Here is a 17,107-nt window from a genome sequence, read left to right as displayed (position 1 = left end):
ATCCGTGTGTGTGTGTGTGGAGCATCCCACCTCCACCACTACTGGTTCATCCGATTGAGGTTGACCCGGGAGCAACCCATCTCTGACTTTGATGAGGTTTTTAAAGACACCGGGCTAGAATTTTGGGGACTACAAGATCTAGTCCTAAAGAGATTACAAGATCTAGTCCTACCTGGATGTAATGGTATCTAGCAATGATCTTGGGAAACAGAAAGGAGAGCTGCAGTCTGGACAACTAGCATGTAAAAGGTATCTCAGCTCACTGAAGGAAAGAGAGCATAGGAACCATTTCAGAAGATTTTTGGACAGTAAAATGAAAGGATAGGAATACTTTCAGACTTGCAAGATTCTGTTAATTTAACCTTACAATAATACTGTCACTAGTATTTCTGGTTGTGCTTCTTATCAGTACTACCTTACAGGGCTAAGACTCAGGCATAAAGGTAGTTTGATGACTTTGAACCAGTCATTCTTTGTTAACTCTAGTGACAGTGCAGTGGCAAACTATATCAGCAAATAGTTGCCAAGAAGATTGAATGGATTTGGCAATGTGGTTGCCAGAGGTCAACTCTGACTTGAAGACATAAACAGCAAAAACTAAAATAAATGGTTATAGTGGTAGAGGAAAGGAAATGGGTGTTCTTTTTTCATTTTTGTATGACTAAGTTATCTCACCTTTACTCTTTAATATCTAATGTATATTAAACAAATTGGAGAATTTATCTGTTGGTTTAGAATGAGGTTTCATCAGTATTCTGATGATACCCAGCTCATTTCTCCACCAAGGCAAAATTGGAGATGCTGTGGAAGCCTTAACCCAGAATCCAAATGTTTATGGGGATTTGGATGAGTTCAAACAAACTGCAATTGAACAAGAAAGAGCTTCTGTTTATTAAGAAATCATATGGTTCTCTGCTTCAGTTTTATCTCTGGATGGGTGGCATTTCCCCGAAGAAGTAAGTCCATAATTTCAGAGCTATCCTAAACTCACTGATAATGCTGGATTTGCTGGTGAATACCTTGGTTGGAAGACTTCTGTCCTCAGCTTCAATAAGTGCACCAGTTGCAGAACTAGCTACAATGGAAGGTCCTGACAATTCATCATGCCTATCATCATTAGAGGATTGAAATACTTCTTACATGAGATTGCATTTGAAGACTACTCTGGAACTGCAATTCCTGCAAAATTAGCAGCCCACGTGTAAGGAAAAAGAACTGTTGCGGCCACATTGCACCTGTGATAGGTTTCCAAGTGAAAGGGGCCTGCTTTATGCACAGGTGGCTTATTAACTATTCCATCTATTCTTGAGATAAAAGTGCTTCTCTATGGTGGCTCCCATCCCTGCAGAACAACTTCATCCAAAAATGGGTTGGCACCCATCTTGGCATCCTACTAGAAAAGCTTGGGAAAAAAATCTAACAGAGGGTTTTGATTTATAACACACTGCAGTGTAAAGTTGGTGCTATGGATGCCACCTCCATTATTTTATTATCCAAATAATTTTATTGCTTGTTTTTTATTTTAAAGTTGAATAGGATTTTATTGTACTTTTGATTCTATTTGCACTGTAAATTGATGACAACCACAGATTCTGAGCATATGCTGTAATGAACCAATCAAGAGAGATCTTGAAACATTATTTTCATCAAGGCAGCATAGCAGGCCCCCAGAGGGCCACACTTTTTGAAAAGGATAAAAATAGCATTTTTTATCACAAATTGCACGCACAGAAGCGTGCAAAATATTTCAGATTCAGACACTTAATTTTGCGTTCAAAATATTTATTTAGTCCAACCATTTGCAGAACTGTTTTTGGGTTTGGAACCCATGCAGAATGATCAGAGCAGCCTCATTGAACAAAAAATATTTTTTTAAACTCAAAAGGACCTTTATGTTCAAAATCTGTAGCTTGTATTTTCAAGCATGAAGAAGTGTTCAGACGAGAATAATTATAATTGCCTATTCAGAGCAATGCAGTGACAAAATAAATGTGTCATTTCCAGACCAGAAGTACTTCCAAAAGGAAAAATATATATTGCAGTTTGGAACAATCAATGAACCAATGAACATGAAACTCATTAAATGAACATGATTTTCAGCAAATATGGCATGCGTTTTTAACAAATAATATACAGCAGATAATTTTTATCTCATCTAGATCTACCCAGCTACTTTAGGCATGTAATCCAGTCTGAAAACATTGGAACACCTTCTTATCTTTAATATATTTACACTCCCATTTTACAGATAGGGGACTACTAGAGAGAACACAAGTTGTATTTGGTTGAAATAATCACTGAATGGAAATGATTTGTGAATGCTTGCTGAAGAGAAGAAAATAAAGATCCAATGGCAGCTTTAACATTTTAATAGATCCTTGATTTTTTTTAAGTTGATGTGCTCAGGGAAGTGACAAATTCTGGCTTATCTATATAAAAGCTACAGAAACACTTCAGGGAAATAACCAACAACAGCATTTTATTCACCTTTTCTTCACACAAATGGGTTCTGCCTGCTTCTCTTGAAGTTTTTAAACTTAAAGTTACCTTAACCTGCTCATTCAAGTTATGAGCAAAATTCTCTGTGGATGCCTGTTTTCTCAAAAAAAAAAAAGTCACAAATAAAAGGGGGGGAGAAAGGAGAAAGAAAAGCTGCTTTAAGAGGCATTTGCAAAACTGGACAAAAATTTCCCAACCAGCTTGCAACTCTGAAAAGATAAGCTCTGGTCAACTGAGCCCCAATTCTTCTGTCTCCACTTTGTGATATGTTTTATGATCTCAGACACAGCAGATTGTTAGCTTGCAATGTTTGGAAATAGTAGATGATTAAACCTTCTGGCCAGGTGTAAATGCAACCTTTGTCTTCCTCAAGCTGTGTGAGAATTACCTCCTTTCTCAAAATTCCCACCTGGCATTGGCACCTTGAGCCTTAGAAAATAAGCCCATCATATAGGCAAAATCTAACTTTATGATATTTCTAATTTATTAATATATCAGTTTGGATTGTTCTGAGTTTCAGGAAAAGTGCTGAACAAGCCACTGGGAAAAAATACAAAGAATGTGCCCTCGGAGTTGTGTATCCCCTCCTCCACTAGGGAATTTTGTTCCAGGTAAATAATAAAAAGTGTAATGATTTACTAGGCTTTTAAAGTGAACTGAAGGTAAGTTTGCATTGCTTTTCCATCTGAATATTCACTCTGCCCCTTCCCTCCACCCTCATCTACACATCCATCATTGTCATATGACATTCTCTTCCTAATCTTAATGTATTTTTGTTCCTTAAGAATTTGGCAACATTTAGAATGTTACCTTGGGAGTCACAAAACAATGATGTTGTTTTATCCAGAAATGTTGACATAGGCTATACAGAGTAGTTGCATGTCTCTGTGTCAGGTCTCTTTCGTTTCAGCCTTTAGATACCTTTAGTAGTTGCATGGCGGAAAGATCTTTGCTATTTCTTTTCCTCCTTGAAGTAGGAAATTCAGTGTTGGGAATATTGCATTTCTTGGAACTGCCTTGTCAAGATTGGAATTGCACATGAGAAACCTTGATTGTAGAGAAGGATTAGCAACATTATCTTTGATATAATAGGATAGTGATCTCTTTCAGGGATGTTCTCTTTGAATACAAGCATATGAAACAAATAAGGTTTTACCAGATATATGGCAGTGTGGGTTCCGGGGCCTGGCGTCCTCCACATGAACACGCGTGGCACACGTGCACATGTGCGCAGTGCGTGCATGCAGCTTACCTTCAAGTGATGCTTCCATAAGCCTCTGCAAAGCTTCTGCTGCTCGGCGGAGTGTCGCACAGGCGCTGTATGGTAAGGAGCATGGGTGGGTGGGTGGGTCCTCCGGAGCATCGTACCAGAATGGTACCTGGTGCTCCGGGCAGTATCTGGTATGCCCGTACAGGGGCATACCGCCTACAACCCACCACTGATATATGAGTATTCTGTGTCCATGTCCCGTCTCTGGCTTCCAAAGTCATTTCCAGAGTGTATGGTGCCAACATTATCAGTTTGAAGCTTGCCTTTTAATGACCTTCAAAGCCCACAAGTCTTACCAGATAATCTGCCTTAGTTATGTGCCATTCTTTCCACTTTTTATACTTGTCCTTTTCATCTTTCAGTTTATCAGAGTTCTTTGTGAAGCCATGAGATGTCTTATTTTTCTTCTTCATTGGAATTGTGCTAGACTGGGCTTTTATAATCTCACTTTTCAAAGTTTTTCAAGCTTCTTGGATTGTTTTCCCCTGGAGGATTCTCATCCATGGAATCCTTCCCAAGCTCTCTCTACATTTATTGGAATCAGCTTGTTTAAAGACCCTAGTTTGACTTTGTTCTGTTAATTGTGCTTGCATAATGTTGAATTCCAAAATTGTATGGTCACTCCCCCTCAAGTTTTCTGTAGTTTCTTCTCTGTTAGTGAAAATTAAGTCCAGTATGGCTGACCTTCTAGTTCCCTTTTCTACCTTTTGGGAGAAAAGGTTGTCGGCTAGTTTGTCAGGAATCTGATCTTCCACTAGGTGCAGAGTTTTTCCCCCAGTTGATCTCAGGGTAGTTAAGTCCTCCATAACTATTGTGGTTTGCTTCCTAGATATCTTAGTTAACTGATTAGCAAAAAGTTCATCTATTTCCTCTGTTTGGTTAGTACCCTGTAGTGTATGTTTATGACAATGTCATTCTTTTTTTCTTTTATACAGCAAATGCATTGAAGATGGTTTTCATCATTGTTCTGTTGTGTTTCTGTAGAGATGTTATTCCTCATATATAGCACAACTCCACCTCCTCTTTTATTAAGTCTGTTTCTTTTAAACCATTTAAATGGCTCAAGCTGTATATTCCATTCATTGGTTTCATCCCACCAAAGTTTCTGAAATGGCAACAATATCTTATCTACCCTCCTATCCTCATGTACTTGGATTTTTTTAGTTCACCCCGTTTATTCATCAAAACTTTGTGCATTGGTATATAGGGATTTGAGCCCTTTTTGACTGACCCTATGTTTATTTTCTGCCTAACCTGTTTTGTGTCTGAGTTCCCCAGACTCAGTGTTTTAAATCTTCTGAGTTTTAAATCTAGTGTATCTAATTAAGTTCCCTCACTGAACATCTCTCTTATTCCATCTGCAAATGAATATTTGAATGATCCAGTCACTCCAATCAATCAGTTTTACAAGGTTTAATTTCATATCCGGAAAAGTAAAAGAAGCATTGCCTCACATGGAAAATGGTAGAAGCAAATGAGACCACTCTTAAAATGGCTAGCTGAAAGCAGATGTAAAATGGCTCCATGTTATATTTAGGCCACAATTTCCATTCTTTGTAGTACAATAACCTTATTAATTGTTAAACGATCCTTGTGAATGTTCTTCATAGCTGAGAGGAATATATTTTATGCTATCTGAACAACCAACTGGGCATTTAGCCAAAAGGGGTGATGGCAGTTGCAACGTAGCGTGAGTTTTTCATCTCCTCCAGTTCTGCAATTTAGTTCCAAGTTTTTAATCTATTATTTCCAAGTAAGCAAAGCAAAACTAGGCAAATGTGAATGCTGAAAGCTGTCAGCTACATGAGCAATGTCAGTGGGAGGGCCAAATATCACAGAGTTGACAGCCTGTCAGAGTCAGAGGATATATTTTGGCCCAGTAGTCAAGTTAGTGAACGTTCTCTACAGTTCATTGTGTCCTTGGCTCTTGTGATAGGACTGAGGACATTCAAGGGAGCCAAGCCCTCCAGCTGAACTAGGCAGAGCATCCGTATATGTCTTTATTTCCCTCCATATAGCTTTTCTTTTCCCTTCAAAAATGCACATCCAGAGCTTTTCCACTTTTCTCCCTTCTCCCTTCCCAAATCACTTTTGCTTTATTCTTAAGGGGCTTATATACATGAGTTTAAACATTTGGTCTTTCATTTTGTCTTGGCAGTAGTACAAGGTGCTGGGAGTTGTGCCATGCTTTCACTCCCAGTGAATGAAAAACGTGCATCATCATGATAAGAGGGTGGCTGTGGAACCCTGGAAGGGAAGCCAAATGGAGCCTGCATGCCCTGGGCTATCCTGGTTTGTGAGTAAAGAACAAATTCTAATATGTCAAGCTGACGACAAGGTTTTCTTGTAAGTTTAATGGCAGTTTCCCTTCTGGAATATACAGCAGCAGTGAGATTCTTTGATACATTCAGCAAAAGACTGAAGATCTAGTCCAGGGACAACAGAATTGGAATACAATCATTTGGAATATAGCTCGCACAATTGTTTGCAATTAGCTAATTGGTTGGGGCTGATGGAAATCACCCAGGTTGCTAACTCCAATTTTAATCTAATTCCCCTACCCAAAGCAAGAAATATAAAGTCAATCTCTCTCCAATAGATTAACCTCTAGCTTCCACTAAATGCCAAAATAATGTGATCTGGTACATTTATGTCTAGGAAAGGCTTGAGCAAGTCGATGATGGCAATTATGAATACAACTTTAATATTTTCCCAGAGAAAACTGGAGGGGGAGGGAAGCCAACTCTCCAGATATTTCCTGGGCAATCTCTTATAATAAATTCTGGAGCAAAAGTTCTTCAGTTCACAGTGATGATTCAGCTCCAAGCTTTCGTTTCTGTGGTTCCCATGGAAATTGGTCATATGGCTTCCCTGGTCACCTAGACTAGGAATTAGGTTGAAAGAAAGTATCCTAGGATTCTTTAAGTAGGAATAGCAAATAAAATCTCAACAGAAGCAAAAGCAACAACATCTTACTGAAGATTGAACTTAATGGCCAATGCTATGTCTCTTAGGGCTGAGGTTTTAGCTTTGATTCTTTTAATATTGCTAATATAATTGTTTTCATATAACCCTGTTCAAGCATAAGAAGAAGCCAGCAATCCCTGTGAAGCGAAATTATTCATCAAAGCCACTCATGTTTTTCAGGAGCTGGTATCTGGTGTCTTCCTGATTACTTGTTCCCAACAGCAGTCATTGTGAATGGACAAGGACCCCAGTTCACAGGAGAAAACCTTATCTTTCTTTCATATACATGTTTATAACCCTCTTGTCATGACACACAGGTGGCAGACATCTTAAATACAGGCCAGAAAGGAATATTGTTATTTTGTCATTCTTGCATTTACCGCCAAGCAACATATTTGTGCCTCCAACCCAGTGGTGAAATGCATTTTTTTAACTACTGGTTCTGTGGGCGTGGCTTGGTGGGTGCGGCAGGGGAAGGATATTGCAAAATCTCTATTCCCTCCCCCCACCACTCTGGGGCCAGCTAGAGGTGGTATTCTCTGAACTACTCAAAATTTCCACCAGCAGTTCTCCAGAATTTGTCAGAACCTACTGAATTTCACCCCGCTTCAAATTATAACATTTTGGAAGGGAGAAGAAACAAAGATGCATTTACAAACAAAATTATATTATTACTTCTGAATTAAATAAGGATCAGAGTACTTGAGGGTAAAAAAAAAAGAGAGTACAGAGCACAAAGCTATTTTCTCTTTAATTTACTAAACATATTTCAATTAAAATGACCAATTTAATTAAATAATTAAAAGACAATCCGACATTACAAATACAAAGGGTATGAAAATATAATAATTAACATTGAAAAGGATTATAAATGATTGCATTTATTTATTAGATATATTTCTCAGCTTTCATTGAGCAACTTAAGGTGGCACATAGCATTGCTTCTACCCATTTTCCCCTCAGAACAACATCAGTAGTAGGCTGAGAGAAAATGGGCTGAGAGAAAGTGAGTGATCCAAAGTCACCTAGAAATCTTTCATGGCTGATGTGGGCTAAAACTTGAGTTTTCCTAGTCCCAGTCCAACATTTTATAGACAGTTTAGATAACATTATAAGTTCTGTTGACTTCTAATAAATCACACACAAATAGAATTATGTTTCTTTGGGTGGGATAGAGGCGGGTTCCTTCCTATTTGGACCGGTTCGGCCGAATCACTAGTAACTCCGGCGGACACGTGACCATACCGGTTCTATCCTTGGCAGCCCCATCTTGATTTTCTGTTCTGGACATGCGCAGAACAATGTTCATTGAAAAAATGTAATTTTTATTCCTTTTTAAATGTTGTACAAATCTGCAGATGGTTTTAAATGCAAATGGGCAAAATTTTTCAGGTGCCAAACCAGTAGTAATGGTGGCCAGAACACATCCCTGGGGTGGGGGGGATGACTATGGAAAGTTTCACAGGAATCCTTGAATGCTTTTTATTGAATTGTTATTGGTAAATTAATCTTCTTGCATGCTTTTTTTTACTGGTTACTGTTTATGATGTGGGTTCTCCCTGAGTCTTTTTTTAAAATGCTTGTCAGTTGCTATAAATAGCATTTTTTCTTCAGCAATTCAACATTTTGAGAAGACTTTGTTCACAGCTAAATATGGGGGGGAGGGTTAACTACAGAAATAGTTTAAATATGAGAACATGTCAGTCATATAAAAGTATCTCACTCTTTATTAGAACTATCAAAGGGAAGGAAAACATTTAGTAGAGTGTACAATCTGGCCATGTGGGCTTTTTAAAAAAAATATAGATCTAAAAACAGCATTTGAGAGTTGCTGTTAAAAATATGAAAATCAACGTTATTATAAATGCAATGCAACTTGTAAATGCCTTTATCAGTGTTACATGGTTTTGGTAAATAAATTCAACAATAAATCTCTGGAGAGTCCATATAATATTGAGACCGCATATACCAATATTGCTACATCAATATTGCCAGTGGAAATGAAGCATGATCAAATAGATAAATGTTTGGGAATGGGGGAATAAATGGAATTCAATTCCAGATTAGGCATTCTAAATTTAAGATGGCACTGGTAAAAAGACATTGTGAAAGAAATAGTCCATAATGTTTACATGAAATTCAAGAGGGAAGAGTAATCTGGAGCAAAGTGCAATATCTAGATCAAAGCATTATTTGAAAATAGGGCTACACGGAACAGTGAGGCAGTTTAGAAAGTCAATAGATCTCTTAATACCAATGATGCAATTCAGCCAGTTCTATCCAGTTCAGGCGAACCAGTAGCGGTGGTGGCAGGAGGCTCGCCCACCCACCCGGACATCATCACATCCCATTTTTGATGCTCTGCACATGCGCGAAGGTGGCAGATGCAAGCGAAGCGCACACGCATGCACGCACTCACATTTGCAAACTGGTAGCGAAGGTAAGTTGATTTCACCCCTGCTTAATACACTAAATCAGTGGTTCTCAACCTGTGGGTCATTCGACCCCCCAAAGGGGTCCCGACCCACAGGGGTTGCCTAAAACCATCGGAAAACACATATTTTCAATGGTCTTAGGAACTGAGACACCAATTTTATGGTTGGGTGTCACCACAACATGAGGAACTGTATTAAAGGATCGCAGCATTGGGAAGGTTGAGAACCACTGCACTAAATAAATCACTATAATATGACAGTACTAACTATTCTTTAAATTACTAATTCAAATTGATCATAAAAATTGTTCCATGAAAATTTTCCCAAAAGGATGGCAAAATAATGACAGTCCTCTTCTCCCCTCAAAAAACTGCCATCATTATCTGCCTCCTGAGGTTCTCAATTAATCTAACAATTGGCCCCCCTCCAATTTTAATGATAAATTATCTGGAGAAAAATCACCATCCTACTGCTTTTTACAGTCTTAACAAATGTCAGAAAATGTTAGTTTATATGAAAACTTAGGTCAGAATTAAAGGCCCCAATCAAAATAATTAGAATATACTTAACATAATGCAACATAAGAACATTAGAATGAATAAATTTATTGGAATCAATAAATGAGAAGACTGAAGACACAATTGGTAAAAAAAGGTAAATAGAAAAAGAAGGAGCGCAGTGTTTCAAACAGAGCACCCAAAGTGCCAGATCTGATGTAACATTTCATAGGCTTCTTTGCCTTCACTGAGGACATTTTAAAGAAGCATCTCCCAATATAAGAATAGCCAAGCTACTGAGCTGAACTTTTTAGTATTATCCTATAATTTCATAACTTTTGAAGAAGGGAGATTCTAATTTTATTTCCAGGCATTTTAGTTCTTACTTTATTGCCTTGATATTGTGTTGCCTTACTGATTCATAATAATACTTTCAAGATATTGATTTCTGCAGAAATTCAGTAGTTGTCTCCACTTTAAGACTGCAACCTTGGAAAGATATAATTTGCTCCTGCAAGGAGAGTAGCAACAAGTCGGGCAAGGTCAGACATCTGCTACTTTCTCTACTTCTTATCCACATTGTTGCAATTATCAAGGTTTTAGGGCTCATGAGCATCACCAAAACCTTGAAGATGATACAGGCTGACCAATTTTCTCTTCTAGCCATAACAACTATTCAGCTGCTGCAAGGTGGGGAATGCAATGCTGTTTTAACCAAAACAATATTTAATTCAATTTGAATGCATGCTCCTCTGCTCTATAGCTGAGTCAGAGGCACAAATGCTCAGATTAAGAACAAATACAAAAACCAAGACCTTATACAAATACTTATAGCCATTTCATTATATTCTGATTTATTTTACTTTTGGTGATCCATCAAAGAAGGGAAGACTCACAGAGAGAGACACAAAGCACGTGTTGTAAATTCTTTAATGTAACCTTTATTGCAGTTTTTAAACATGCTTGTTTCTTGTGCCTTCCTCAATTTCTGAAAAGGAAAAGCTTGGCAACCCTATCAAGTATGCTTTGTAAGTCAGATTTTCTCAGGACAACACAATTCAGTCTGGAGTGAGTGAATTCTGTATTACTTCAATCTTTTGTTTCCTGTAACCATATTTTGTTGCCACACACATAATGGTGTGTGTGTGTGTGTGATTGTTGAAGATAGAGGGGAAAATTACCGCTGAGAAAACCAACCTATACCTGTCATAATTCTTCTTCCCCCTCCTTCCTCCTTCCTCTTTTCTTTTTTCTTTCTTTCTTTCTCTCTCTCTCCCTCCCTCCCTCCCCCACTTATTCTGCTGAAATTCTGTTCCTATGTTATTAAATATCAAGAATGGGACATAAGTGAGTTAGAAGCAAAAGCAACATTGTGTTTCTTTCTCTCTTCATTCTTCTTATTTCTTTTAATCTGTGTTTTCAAACTTGGCAACTTTAAGGTGTAGGGACTTCAGCCCCCAAGTTCCCTAGCCAGCAAGGCGGGTAGTTGAAGTTAAAGATTACAATTTTGTAAAAACACTGATGTAAAGGAATTCTCACTACTACCATCAATGAAAAACCAGTTTGAGCATGTGTCACTGTCCAGAAAGGTATAATATAGCAAAACTGTGGCCCTTCCTGCCACATGTCTTCTTGTGGAATCCTTGGTGTTCTCTTAGCTTAGTTGTTTGCTTGCAGACATTTTGTTACCAACTAAGTATCATCTTCAGTGCTTGAAAGGAATGGGGTTTGAAAGAACCAAGCATAGAGATCATCAAGGACTCTAGGTTTACCCTGAATTACATATATTCTCTTCCATTGGTACATATTATTTTCCTCTTTGAGTATTGGAGTGAATGTTGTGCACACTGGAAGAAGATTCTAAGGTCAAATTCCCACCCACCCCCTTCAAACACAGTATATTTTCAGCTTCACAACAGAGGCATCATCCTATAACTTTCTTAAGATATCATAGGATTAGGTTCCGAGGCTCCATAAATAGATCCTCTACTTATGGTTTAGGACCAAAGGTGGGTGTCACATACTGTAACAACCGGTTCACCCAGAACCAAAAATGTGAGAGTGTGTGCAGCATCGAAAAAATGATGATTATATAGGACAGGATAGCACCAGGGCGGATGGACAGGCCCAGCCACTTGTGGGAACTACTGGTTCACCTGAACCGTCCAAACTGGCACAGCCCACCTCTGTTTATGACCATTTATTTGAATTGTGCATCTTAGTTCCAAACTTACAAAAGGAAACAAACACCAAGTTTAAAGTTAATAAAACTTCATGAAATCTAAAAAAGTTTAGATTTAGTTTAGATAAAAATACATTAATTGCACTATGAAGAATTCGTAGTGTGCCCACATCTCAGTTCATAATTTTTGGTTCATTCTAACCCCTAAGCAGAGTGATGCGGTGGCTCAGTGGCTAAGATGCTTGCTGATCAGAAAGGTCGGCAGTTCAGCAGTTTGAATCTCTAATGCTGCGTAACGGGGTGAGCTCCCGCTACTTGTCCCAGCTTCTGCCAACCTAGCAGTTCGAAAGCACGTAAAAATTCAAGTAGAAAAATAGGGACCACCTTTTTGGGTGGGAAGATAAGAGAGTTCCGTGCACCTTGGTCATTTAGTCATGTCACCCACATGACCATGGAGATGTCTTCGGATAGCACTGGCTCTTCGGCTTTAAAATGGAGATGTGCTCTTCCCCCTAGAGTCAGGAACGACTAGCACATATGTGTGAAGGGAACCTTTACCTTTACCTTAACCCCTAAGCAAATAAGTAAATAAACTAACAGGAGCTTTTTACATTTCTGATAAAATGAAAAAGAGAAAGAGGAGAACACAGTAGAATGACAGTTAATCTACTTGCATATGGAAAAAATCTGTCAGTGTTTTCCTTTCTACATAAAACTTGGTTGGTCTGAATGTTCAATACCACTCTGTACAAAGGACTTGTAGCCTTCTGTTTCAATGGCTTATTGACATAAGGTGGGGTTTGGGGCTACCGCAGTGGAGGCAACTTCCTGCCTCAGTTTCTGATAGTCATAAATCAGAACAATGGGGCTGCCTTTTTGTTCTTAACACTAAGTATCAGGAGGAAATTTTTGAGGACCTTCACAGAAGAAAATAAAAATAGTTAACCCTAGCCATCATAATAATTCCTTCTAATAGTGCTTGAGTTAATTTTCAAAATTAGAATTAATATGAAGTTCTTTTCTTTCTTTTACGCAACTATTACCAAGATAGCAAGTCACTTCTCAGAAAGTGTATCAGACATAATAATTCCATTTTGGAAAGAAAATTTAGTAGCTGGGTTCAAACCCCATTCAAAGCTATAATCTGATTTATTTGGTTCAATTCAATATGATAAATGAATTCAATCGTTATAATTTATAAACTACATTTTATGTTTTAGTGTTATATGAACCAGGCTACTGTAATAGATTCAATAAATAACAAACCATGTAAATTATTATTTATTTATTAAATGTATATGCTGCTCATCTCTTTGATAAGATGATTCCGAGTTGTAATAAAAGGAAATACAAAATGTAAATTAGTGTCTCCATCATATTACATTTCTTTCCCTTCTTTTCAAATGGTACCAGCAATGTGGTGATACTTTGACGTTAATTCAGATATCTCATTTTTTTTCAGATTGCTCCTCATTCCACAAATAATGGAAATTATTTTCAAGTTAGTTTAAATAAATACTACTAAGCCATTCATATTACAGGACAAAAGAGAAACATCTGAAGAATCCATTGATTTGGTCAATATTGTCTTTTGGTAAGTAACTCTCATAGATAATGATTTTTAACTCTGTAATTTTATCTATTTATATGTTTGTAAATAGCAATATTTTTAAGGAGAGTACTTTCTACTGACTGGGTTTTTTTTAAACAGTTAATCTCTGAGATAAACTGAAAAGGAAGTGCTTCTTACCCACTTGGAGGAAAAAGTATCAAAGAGTTTGGAACTTGAGTGCATGTGAAGTGTAATATCAATTTGATGAATTTTCATTACTTGAACATAGGTTTCAGTTCCAGGTAGGAGAAATGTATTGTTAGTAAGAGCAGATTGATAAATTGATCAATTCTTAATGGTCATTTTTTCCCCTTGCTGGAGATTTTAAAGAATTCCAGAATTCCTGTAACAAACATTATGAGCTAGACAGATGCATGACCTTCAAAATGTTGCTGAATTGCTGCTCCCAGTGTCTCTCATCATGGGTTAAGATGGCTGGTGGTTGTAAATTTGACATTTTGAGAGTCATGTCCTCTATGCCTTGTATAAACAAAGTCCCCTTGAAAATATGATTTTGAGGAGACATAGTCTTGCAGGGATAACTCTATTGTGATCATGAAGTCATTATATACCAGTCAAAGTTTATTTCAGATACAGAAGGTCTCCATACTGTAGGTCTCCAGTGTATGTACTGCATCTGAATGACTTCTTTATTGGTTTCATTAAATGAATAAATTCTGATAAGGCATTACTTTATATATGGAAATATTTTTCCACTGCAATTAATAGCAACTCGCTCTCTGCCAAAACAAGAATTCTTCTGTACATCTGATATCTCAGTTCATGAACTAAGGATTTTAAGTTCAGAATCAATGTAAAAGACTTTTATTGTATATAATAGTTCAATATTCAACTGCTGTGAGTTAAGACATTCATGAGAACAGCTAAATTTGCCCTATACAAATTTGTGTATTTGCCCTATACAAATTTGTGTATTGTGTCTGTATGTTTGTCTATAGTTATAGCTATATTTATCCCATGCTGAGAGTCACCTATGGTGAAAGGGACAGGTACAGTATATAAATCTGATTAATTAATAAATAAATACTTGCTGCGTACAAGTGAATTATTCACCTTTTTTTTAATTTAGCCTTTCCTTTTAACATAAAGGTAAAATAAAGTTTAGCCCAAAATCTGGCTTGAAAATTCCATGTAAAATGTGTATCGAAGAAAAACAACGGAGAGTATCTTATTCTGAGGTGGGGACTGTGATCCAACATTGAGTTACTATGGCATTCAGGCAGTTCCCTCTTCTTCCTTTGTAATGCCGGTATCAAGGCAAGGGTTGTAGTAAGAAGCCTGCATACATACATGATTGGTGCTTCCTCGTGAGCTGAAACCCTCTATTATTATGCCTCCATGCAACCTATAAAGGGAGCATTTCTAATGGACACCCCCTTTTTTCCTTTTTACTTTCTCCCCTCACCTCTGCTAGCCAAGAAGCTGTGTCTGTACCCAGGAATATGAAGCTCATGGAGTGTTTCAGCACTCTGTCTTTCTCCACTGGGTAAATAGACAACCAAAATATTCAGATCTGAGGCATCTTGGCCTTTTAGTGACCCTTCACTTGACCTATCCCTAGTCACTCTCACCAACAGTTTTATTTATCTTGGGTCCTTGCTGCTCTCAGTGCTAAGGCATCGCCTTCTCTGACTGCCTCTTCCAGTTACACTGCAGCTATTTGCCAGTTACAGCTGAAAGGCATATAGTCAGTTATATGAGAAAAGCAACATTGAGTTTCCTCTGCTGCCTTTGATATTCCTGTGGGAAGATGATAGCAATTCCAATGTGGACAGGACCCTTAAGCCCTTCCATCTGTAGTACTCTTCTCACTGCCAAGCCATTATCTCTGTTATCATGGCTTCTGATTAGGAGGCTGTTTCCTTCTCACTTAACACACAGAATGCATACTCTAGGGAAATCCTGGTGCAGTAGCTGGGTTTCCCAGCACAATAAGTGAATGCCTCCATTAAAATAGCCTTCTTGTAGCCTCCCAAGATGATGCCTGGGATGATATCAGACGCAATGAAAGTATGATTTCATGGCTCGAGCTACAATTCCAGAAATGATTACTCACAGTTAGAGAAATGCACAGAAGATACTAAATCAGTCCAGAAGCTGAAAGGTAAACGAGCCTAGATCCAATCAGTGTTTCAGAGAACAAAGGCAAGAGTGATATCAGGTTATATTGATATACCACCGCTGATGCATCAGTGAGGCTTCAAAACACACTTAACCAGTAGACTTTGCTTCCATTAATGAATTATCCATAGACAAAGCGCTTCATATTAGAATCTATAGCAATTCTTAGTCAGAATTTCTGTCTTTAAGGCATCCGGGAGTATTAAGTTAATAACATTTATTCAACTGTGGCCTCCAAAACTCGATCCGGCTTCACACTCTGCTTTGTAAGCTTATATTTTTGTGCCTCTTGCTTTCTGATGCCTAACCAAAAGGGAGCATCAATCATGTAACCTTGTACTGGTAAGTTTAATCAGAGTCCTGGGCCATTGGAAATTCATTTTGGTCCAAATTTGTGGTGAGGGTCCATCTGGTGCAGAGGATCAGTGAATCACTTGACCTTGTTTTCCCTTCTAAAAACTATTCCTCAGATGTGTCACCCAAGCTAAAAGTCCAAGTTAATTAGATATTATTTTTATAACCCTGTATGTATATTATTCTATATCATTTGTGTATGTAGTAATTATTATTACATATTGCATCTATTATTCATATATATTCATATATATGATTAAACATATTATTATATATTACTATATATTATTTTTATACCCCAGTATGAACTCCCTTCAAAATGGGGGCAGCACTTTCTTTTTAAACAATAATTTTATTATTCTACTATTTAAATGTTTCCTTCAATGAATAAAAATGGGACACGACTTATAAAGTTGTCATTTAGTTGTCAGAACAGCTTCCTATAATAAAAGTATGGGGCAACACAGGCCCCAAATTGTAGTATTTTTGCAACATTAAGTTGATCTGACTTATTTCTGTGGAAAGAATCAGTTGTCTTCAGTAACCTGGAAGGCTACTGCAAACATCCAGAGGATCCCTAGAGGGCTACTGTTATCCTCAACTCTTTACTGGAATGCAGTGGTCATTTAGGTTTTTACAACCCAAATTTCATACCTTTAGCATAATATAAGCTAGCTCTATAATATTAGCTAGAATAAAGTGATTTTTTTTTTCATTACAGTGGAAGGAATGCTTAAAACAGCAACTCAGGGTGCATTTTCTGACTTTTAAAAAGAAATCAATCTGTATGTGATCCTGAATATACATATGTTAAAAATCCACTGTAGTGTAGTTGTTGGTTCACATGTATACATGGCAATCATATTGAACTACAATAACTGATCAAAGTGTATGATGCTGGATTGGTTATTGTAAAAAACCACAGAGAGAATCTTGGGAAAATTAGGCAGAGACCATAATGCCTGCAGAAACAGAAGTATATTTTAGGCCAGGGCAATAGGGAAAGTGTGAGAAAGAGGCTCCTTTCTAATTTACCTAGTGTACGGGGGAAAGAAGGAAGAGGATAAATCAGTCAGACTTTTATATTATTTTATATGTTTTATATTTCTATAGCCTATGTCAATAAAATAGAGTTCTGATTCGGTTCGG

The sequence above is a fragment of the Thamnophis elegans genome, chromosome 8 (genome assembly GCF_009769535.1).
Source record: "Thamnophis elegans isolate rThaEle1 chromosome 8, rThaEle1.pri, whole genome shotgun sequence".
Taxonomy (NCBI): Eukaryota; Metazoa; Chordata; class Lepidosauria; order Squamata; family Colubridae; genus Thamnophis; species Thamnophis elegans.
This window is presented reverse-complemented; position numbering follows the sequence as displayed.